Below are 10,063 nucleotides of genomic sequence, written 5' to 3'. Positions count from 1 at the left end.
GTATTCCTCAGTTGAGAATTCTTTGTTTAGCTCTGAACCCCATTTTTAATGGAGTTATTTGAATTTCTGGAGTCCAGCTTCTTGAGCTCTTTGTATAAATTGGATATTAGTCCCCTATCAGATTTAGGATTGGTAAAAATCCTTTCCCAATCTGTTGGTAGCATTTTTGTCTTATTGGCGGTGTCTTTTGCCTTACAGAAGCTTTACATAGAACACCCAAGATACAATTTGCAAAACACAAGAAAATCGAGAAGAGGGAAGACCAATGGGTGGATACTTCATTCCTCCGTAGAAAAGGGAACAAAATACCCATGAAAGGAGTTACAGAGACAAAGTTTGGAGCAAAGATGAAAGGATGGACTATCCAGAGACTACCCCACCGGGGGACTCATCCCATAATCAACCACCAAACCCAGACTCTATTGCATATGCCAAAAAGATTTTGCTGAAAGGACCCTGTTACAGCTGTCTCGTATGAGGCTATGCCAGTGCCTGGCAAATACAGAAGTGGATGCTAACAGTCATCTATAGGATGGAACACAGGGCCCCCAATGGAGAAGCTAGAGAAGGCTCCCAAGGAGCTGAAGGGGTCTGCAACCCCATAGGTGGAACAACAATATGAACTAACCAGTACCCCCAGAGCTCGTGTCTCTAGCTGCATATGTAGCAGAAGATGGCCTAGTCGGCCATCACTGGGAAGAGAGGCCCCTTGGTATTGCAAACTTTATATGCCCCAGTACAGGGGAATGCCAGGGCCAAGAAGCGGGAATGGGTGGATAGGGGAGCAGGGCGAGGGGAGGGTATAGGGAACTTTCGGGATAGCATTTGAAATGTATATAAAGAAAATATCTAATTTAAAAAAAATTTTTACAAAAAGAAACTGTGAGACTCTGCCAATCAGCACAAATCAGCAGAAACACAAGAAGCAACTAGAACACCACCAGAAGTTCTTTGGTGCATTTCTCTCTATGAAATCATAGAAAAGGCAAGGTAAAAACAATGCAAGAGCATCATCAGTGAAGACCAACAATGACCAGCAAAGAGTTGCAAGATGAACCAATGCAAGAGTGTTGTCCACTGTCTCTTGGGTTATATTTATACCCTTGCCAAACATCATGGGCCTCTCCAGCATCTGATCCAGCAAAACATCGCATGCCCTTTCACCAGGCAACTTCCAGAAAAACACCACATGTCTGTTCTCACTAAAACATCCTCTCAGGTGTCTGTTCTCAGCAAAACATCCTTGCATGTGTCTGCTTCAGCAAAACATCCTCTCATAATAAGACAGTTGCTAGGGGAAAGAAAAATGACACAAGCGAGTATCTAACGAAACCAGAAATTCCTACTCATGCACCTCTTTTTTTACATCAGATGCTGAGTAGTGATTGCTCTGAACCTCGGGTCGACCTGGTCTGTCCAAAGATGCTCACCTCATGCAAGAAGAAAGATGAGGCAGATAATATGCCAGTCTTGTGTCAGACAATTTTAGAGAAAAAAAAAATAAAGTTATTCTAGCTGAAAAGTCATTCAAATTCCAATGTAACATGGTGTTTTTAAAGAAGTTAAATGGCTGTGTAGAATCTCCCAACCAGAGAGAGCCATATCAGAACAAGAAGTATGTTCCCCTATTGAATTCTGTTTGTTATGGGGGGATGTTTTTTTTTCAAATTATTTCAAGTTTTGAAACAAATGTTTTGCAATGGATTCTACTGTGCTTTCATGTTCTATACTGGTTAAAAGTCACACCAGGCATTTAAAAAAAAAAAAAAAAAGATACGGGTAGGGAGATGGCTCCATGAGTCAGAGTGCTTCTCTGCAAGCCAGGGAACCCGACTTCAAATCGAATTCTTAGCACCAACATAGAAAGTAAGACGTGATTAAGGCTGCCTAACCCCAGCGCTCAGGGGCCAGAGACAGACAGATCCCAAGAGTTCACTGAACAGTCAGCCTTGCAAAAAATGCTTCATTTCAGGAAAAGACCCTGTCTCAAAGCAATAATGGAAAATGACCAAGAAAGACACCTGAAGTCCTGCTGTGGGCTCCAATGTGCATGGGTGTGTGTATCCACCTAGTCGGGTGCATGTAACACACTCACACTCCGCCCCATACCTCACACACACAACACACAAAAAGTAAAGAAACCAAGAGACTAATAAAAAAAATTTTGCCCAACATTTTAATCTAAGTTTATATATTAGCAAACCCACTTGCATGATTTCCCAGTCAAAATAATTATGCACCAATGACTAATCCTTTTTTTTCTTCTGCCCTGAAGTAAGCTTCATAAAACTATGTAAGCATGGAGCAAGTTCTGCACAGCCAGACAACAAGGCCTTGCTATCGTTGCTGTTGTTGTTGTTGTTGTTGTTGTTGTTGTTGTATTTACCAGTTAACAATGAGGTTTACCTACTAGGCTAATAATCGATATTCCTCCATCTTCAAGCCAATCTAGGGAAAGCTGCTAGCTGGTAGACTTCATCAAAGCAACATCATCTCTCTACCAATCCCTTACTTCACCAACTGATGACTAAATAGGAAAAACAAATCTGGTTTTTCTGACACTCATTCTAATCATAAACTTAACAGACCAGACGTGAGGGAAAGGTTGTCCAAACCAGGCATTCTCTAATTTCCTGTGGACATTAAGTTCCTGTAAAGTAGATTACATTCTATAACTATGAAAAATTCAAGCAGACATCTATAAGTTAAGGGTTATATCCCACAAGACTTCCTTTTCCTATTTTGGATGCCAATTATAGATAGTAGGTTTGCCAGCTACCCCCAGCATTTATCCAGCTTAGTTATGAATCAAGGTTTCCTATGACCCATTTCTTAGAACTTGTTTACTTAGAGATAGAGTCTCACAAGGTATCCCAGGCTGGTCTCAAACTCAAGATCCTCCTGCCTCAGCCTACCAAATGCTGAAATTACAGTCGTGAGCCACCACACCTGACCTAGATATTTGTTTGTACACTCACATTGGACAAGACAGAGGAGGAAACCATTATGGACAGCACACTGTATCACTCACTGTGTTGGAGTGACTTTCGGTGGGGAAGGAGCCATCAAAAGCGTGGTTTCAGCTGGATGTTGCTTTATATGTTGATATTTGATTTCTCTGCCTATTGGTAAGTCTGTATAGAAAGGATCCACATAATTAAAGTTGTTAATATATTCTTAAAATACTCTACCATCAACTGTCTTCTTAAACAAACTTTCAGTGTTCTGCATTGTCAGGTTCCGTAAAATTGAGCACAGCATAGCAGAATTTAATGTATATGAGTTTCCAGCATAAGAGTCTGTAAAAAGAGAGAAAGAATAAGGATGAATTACCCATCATATACTTAGCAACTCCTGCATCTTTCTAATACATAACCATAACTTTCTGTTTTTCTGAGGAATAGAAAGAGAGAATTCTGAATATGAAATATTAAGTTGAATTAACTCCCTCCTCACCCTGTCTCAAGATAAGTAAAAGCTGGGTGATTTTATTCTTAGAATAACAAAACTAAATTTATTATTAAATCCATTTATTTATTTATTATTCATCTATTTATTCATTATTAAATCTATTGCTCAATAGATAAAAGGTTTTCTGTTCCCACATCAAAACTACCATGGCTATCTTAGCCCTCTGTTTGGCTGCTGAGCACTTTCCTCAATCAGTTCTCTGTCTCGAAGTCTTTCAGCGGAAGAACCTCAAGTGGTGACACTAAATCCAAGCTAGGCTTTCACAGTAGAACCCAAGCTAGACACAAAATGAGTCTTCATTGTGACTTCCACTCCTTGGTATGATTATTTACAAGTAACTGCAAAATGAGATAGTCCAGTAACAGAGTAGAATTTAAAATATGGGAGTAACATGAGAAGGAAGAACCTGTCCCCTCCTAAGCTACATACTGAATTTACCTGGAACCCATATGTTCCCTAATGTTAGAATGTCAATTGTGTAATCTTTGCTGTTTGTTTATATTTTAATATACATGGTGTTACATATTGGATTTTTTACGTCTTCAAATGTTTATAAAACACTCATTTAATGTTACGTGATTATGAGCTGTACTGAAAACAATTGCAGGCTTTATTCCACTTGGAAACTGTATTATTTTATTCTTAAATAATATTATCCAGCGGGCTGGTGAGATAGCTCAGCAGTTAAGAGCACTGACTGCTCTTCTGAAGGTCCTGAGTTCAAATCCCAGAAACTACATGGTGGCTCACAACCATCCATAATGAGATCTGATGCCCTTTTCTGGTGCAGCTGAAGACAGCTACACTGTACTCACATATAACAATGAATAAATCTTTGGGCTGGAGCGAGCGGGCCAGAGCAAACAGAGGTCCTGAGTTCAATTCCCAGCAACCACATGTTGGCTCACAACCATCTGTACAGCTACAGTGTACTCATATGCATAAAATAAATAATAGTAGTAGTAGTAGTAGTAGTAGTAGTACCCAGCATTTTAGGGAGTTGGTCTGAATGTTAGGAATACGTGATTTTTTTTTAATTTCTTGGAACATCAACTCATTTGAGAATATAGTGACGTTATAAACGTTTTCCCACATAAAGGATTTGTTTACAAATGATACAGACAATTTCAGGGATGCTAGTCCCTTCCAACTTTATCCTTAAAACTGCTTGTGCCCTGATGATCATGAGACCCTGGACTAGATGCCAGACATTAATAAATGTGCACTCAATCACTGTATTTTCTGAGTTTCCCCATATAAGTAAGAAGCCAGCATACAAAAATCACTGAGACTGCTAACATCACCTATGCTATTGCCCAGTAGAGCAAACTGACAAAGATTTTCCCAGTCACAGGACACAGATGTTTGCCAAGTGCCTGAGATGATGTCAGTTCTTGGAGTCACCATCTTGCTGCTGTGATTCAGGAGTCCCTGGGAGTGAGGACAGAATGGGCTGCTTGCCATTTCCCCGGTCTGTAAAAAGGCAGTAGAAATACCTAAGGGAACTGTGGAAGGCTAATTTCCACATTTCAGAACAAGATCTAGAGACCTTAGTGAAGCTCCTTAGGGTTGAGTCAGCTCTTCTCACGTCACTCGTTTGGAGGGCTCCTCCTCTGCCTCCTGCTACTCCACTCCCCTCATTCCCAGCTGTAAACTTCCTGGCCTCCATCTGTTTCTAAGTCAAATTTTGTCTCCATAGACAACGCCAAAATCTAATAGTCACATTTTCCTATCAAGAAAAGCAGGCACAGCTCTGACCAAACAAAAATGCTTACCATCTAGTGAGTGTTCCTCAGATAACAGAATGAAGATGGAGCATCATTTCACGGTCAAGCTTAAACCCAGTCCTTCTTTGTTTTGATACATAAATGTTTGAAATTTCAAAGCCTTATTTTCAACAGGTTATGCAAAAGAGTCATCACGTTAGGCTTCGGAAGCCCAAACTGAAATTTTCAGCTCTGTTTTGTAGAGACCCTGATAACTCAAAAATCTCAAGATTAAAGTAAGTTACATGACTTCATCTCTCCCAGATCTTAAGATCCTGTGAGTTGACCTCACATTTCTCAAAATGTATTTGGGCTAATATTAGTCTCTGAATGTTCCTCCAAAAATTGTGTATACAAATAACCTCAGGAGACCGCAATAGTATGTCTCAATTCCCTTTTCATCCCTTAGAGCATTGTAAATATGATTACAAATCCTAGGAAGAAGGAGAAGAGAGAATACGTGCTCAGTTGCTTCATTTTCCACTTCTTAAGTGGATTTGGATATCTTTCATCAAATAGTTTTTCTCTGACACTCCGTGACACATTCTTTGAAAGATACTTATCATTGTTTTAGTGAAAATGCTCCCAAGAAAATTAATCTCAAGAAAGAAATTTTCCTCAAGAAAAGTAGTTACTGAAACTTTCAATATAGCCAAACACGGCACGGTAGATACCTGTCACGGTAAGACAGGAAGGTCATGCGTCGGAAGCCAGCCTGGGCTAGGTAATGAGACTTAGCCAAACACCGCACGGTAGATACCTGTCACGGTAAGACAGGAAGGTCATGCGTCGGAAGCCAGCCTGGGCTAGGTAATGAGACTTAGCCAAACACGGCACGGTAGATACCTGTAATGGTAAGACAGGAAGGTCATGCGTCGGAAGCCAGCCTGGGCTAGGTAGTGAGACTTAGACTTTAAACAAGTAACTGAACAAAATAATAAAGTTAGAAAAGTAGATGTTGTGAGGTAATGTGTAAATGAACAGAAAAAGGTTTAATATTTTATGACCCAAACTTAATGTTAATCAAGTTAAATTTTATGTGAATCCCTTACTGAAGTATGGACCCATTAGTTGGGGATACTCCCTTGAAACAGAGGGGTTGGCTTGAAAAGATTGACACTTCAAAGTGACAATCTTACTGCTTCCCAAACACTGTGATGTGCTGGCCCTCAAGATAGGCCGGTGAGAGACAGCTGTCAGTGACTGAGACGTTAAGTAAGTGAAAGCATTCCTGGATGGATGTGTTTCTAAGGACTATGGAAAATTCCACAAACTCAGGGAATTCAACCCATAAGAATTGTTAACAGGAATTAGAAGTCAGAAACCAAGTTATGTTTGGAGCCTCTCTATTGGAAGTTACAAGGAAATCCTTCATAGTTCCTGGTGGTCTTGTCGTATTTATATGTTCAGGGGTTGTAATTGCATTATGCCTTACTCTACACATCATTCTCCCTGTGAGCTTGTTTTCCATGGCTACTTTATTGGGACACCAGTTACGTTGGATTAGTGGCCTACCAACAGTTTGCCTTAACTAGGGAGATTTGCAAATAGTCTATTCCCAACCTCAGTCACATTTTTTATTGGATATTTTCGTTATTTGAATTTCAAATTTTAAGCCCTTTCCCAGTTTCCCTCCCTCCCAGAAATACCCTATCACATCCTCCCTCCCCCTGCTTCTATGAGGGTGTTCCTCCACCCACCCACCCACTCCCACCTCCCTGCCCTAGATTCCCCTACACTGGAGCATCTATTGAGCGCTTCACAGGACCAAGGTTCTCTCCTTCCATTGATGTATGACAAAGCCATCCTCTGCTACATATGCAGCTGGAGCCATTTGCACTCCTTTGTTGATGGCTTAGTCCCTGGGAGTTCTGGGAGGTCTGGTTGGTTGATATTGTTCTTCCTATGGGGTTGCAAACCTCTTCAACTCCTTGACTACCTTCTCTAACTCCTCTATTAGGGACCACATGCTCAGTCCAATGGGTGGCTGCTAACATCCACCTCTATATTTGTAAGGCTCCAGTATAGCCTCTAAGGAGACAGCCATATCAGGCTCCTTTCAGCATGCACATTTTGGCATCCACAACAGTGTCTGGGTTTGGTAACTGTATATGGGATGAATCCCCAGGTGGGACAGTCTCTGGGAGGCCTTTCCTTTAGTCTCTGCTCTAAACTTTATCTCCATATTTGCTCCTGTGAGTACTTTGTTCTCCTCCTAAGAAAGGGTGAAGAACCCACACTTTGGTCTTCCTTTTTATTGAGCTTCATGTGGTCTGTGGATTATATCCTGGTTATTTGGAGCTTTTGGGCTAGTATCCACTTATCAGTGAGTGCATACCATGTGTTTTCTTTTNNAATTGGGTTACCTCACTCAGGGTGATATTTTCTAGTTCTATTCATTTGCCTAAGAATTTCATGAACTCATCATTTTTAATAGCTCAGTAGTACTCCATTGTGTAAATGTACCACATTTTCTGTATCCATTCCTCTGCTGAGGGACATCTGGGTTCTTTCCAGCTTCTGGCTATTATAAATAAGGCTGCTATGAACATAGTGGAGCATGTGTCCTTATTACATGTTGGAGCATTTTCTGGGTGTATGCCCAGGAGTGGTATAGCTGGGTTCTCAGGTAATACTATGTCTAATTTTCTGAGGAACCATCAAACTGATTTCTAAAGAGGTTGTACCAGCTTGCATTCCTATCAGCAATGGAAGAGTGTTCCTCTTTCTCCACATCGTCACCAGCATCTGCTATCACCTGAGTTTTTGATCTTAGCCATTCTGACTGGTGTGAGGCAGAATCTTAGGGTTGTTTTGATTTGTATTTCCCTGATCACTAAGGATGTTGAACATTTCTTTAGTTCCTATTCATCCATTTGATATTCCTCAGTTGAAAATTCTATTTCTTTAGGGGATATGAGACTGTTTAGATCATTTATCTGATCCTGTTTTAACTTTGCCACCTTGTATGTGTCTAGAAAATTGTTCATTTCATCCAGATTTTTCAATTTAGTTGAGTATAAATTTTTGTAGTAGGATCTGATATAATTTTTGAATTTCCACGGTTCCTGTTATTATATCTCTCTTTTCATTTCTGATTTTATTAATTTGGATACTGCCTCTGTGCCCTCTGGTTAGTTTGGCTGAGGGTTTATCTATCTTGTTGATTTTCTCAAAGAATCAGCTCCTGGTTTGGTTGATTCTTTGTATAGTTCTTTTTGTTCCTACTTTGTTGATTTCAGCCCTGAGTTTGACAATTTCCTGCCTTCTACTCCTCTTGGGTGTATTTGCTTCTTTTTGTTCTAGAGCTTTCAGGTGTGCTGTCAAGTTGCTAGTGTAAGCTCCCTCCACTTTCTTTTGGAGGCACTCAGAGCTATGAGTTTTCCTCTTGTCACTGCTTTCATTGTCTCCCATAAGTTTTGGTATGGTGTGCCTTAATTTTCATTAAATTCTAAAAAGTTGGCTCTCTGCTCCTCCCTGTACCAGAGACAGCCGCATCTTCTTGTTCAGTGCCAGCCTCGTCCAGTAGACAAAATGGTGAAGGCATTCAGGCAGGCCTCAACACCCACCCAGCTTTTCCTTAGATCTAGGGATCTGAATGCTTGGCCTCATGTTTGAGTAGCAAGCATTTCACCTGATCTCTTCAACCCCCAAACCCATGGTCTTCTGTTCACAGATGCTCCTGCAGGGCAATGAATGTCAAACCAGTTGCTATGAAGAATGGTCATATATGAAAACACGCGTGGGCAGAGCATATGCCTTCTGGAAATAGAGGAGAGGCACACACACAAAGGGCAACTCTGCTACCTGCCTCTTCCATGCCCTGATCCACTACAAAAATGCAGCTTCCTGAACTGAGCAAACCGTCACTGTCACTGGTTCACTGATTCAGCTACAAAGGACAGCACTTACTTACCAGTCCAAGGTCACCTGATACAGCGGGAGAGAAACTAAACCCGGCTTGGATTGAAGAGGCCTGTCTAAGACTAAGTTTGTGACAATTTTATTGAGAGCAACTAGACTTTTTATACCCTTATCAGAAACAGAATATATGTCACTTGACAGGATCAGTACAATATAGTGGCCAGGATATAATGACATTTGGGAGCCAAACAGCTATACACAAAGTTAATGCCTAAGACCAAGTGTCCTGTCAAGCTTCCATGCTGAGGAGCTGTGCAGCAGGTTTGACTGCAGCCATCTCACTGTTCAACACACAGTCCCCTTGACTGGACCCATGAAGGGCGACTTACATTCACTCTTGCCTGCCGTCTACAGAGTCCACCTTCAGTGGACCAAGTAGAATCTTTCTGGAGACTGATATTTTGGGCTGGGGATGTAGCTCAGTGATAGACCACAAGTTCAGAGCTTACCAAGAATGGGGTCTACACCCCCCAGTGCTGTGAACAGTGAGATGGGGGGGGCTGCTCCAAAACCTTGGGGACCTTGTCCCTATAAAGGAGGAACAGACTCTGTAACTGTTGGTCTTAAAGACATTTGGACTATCCGAATCCTTCCATCAGCTCTTCTTCACAGTTTTCCCAGAGGACTCATTGTATTACCCTAAATATGCCCTCAGAAGTGAGGGCTTCTTCAAATCATGCTTCCAAACCAGGGAATGCTGGAGGGGGCAGACACTGCCCGTGCTACTGCAAGCTCACTACTGCTATGTGTCTCTACCAACAATCTACTTGTCACATTATTTTTGTGGTTATTTATCATTATTATATTATAACATTCATTTAAAAGATGAAACAGGCTCTTCCGGCCGGACCAGCACCGGGGTAGCTAGAGCGCAGGGTCGGCTGACACCTGCCAGCTACCCA

This window comes from Mus caroli, chromosome 9, assembly GCF_900094665.2.
Source record: "Mus caroli chromosome 9, CAROLI_EIJ_v1.1, whole genome shotgun sequence".
Lineage (NCBI taxonomy): Eukaryota > Metazoa > Chordata > Mammalia > Rodentia > Muridae > Mus > Mus caroli.
The sequence above is the reverse complement of the archived record's forward strand: the minus strand, read 5'-3'. Positions refer to the sequence as shown.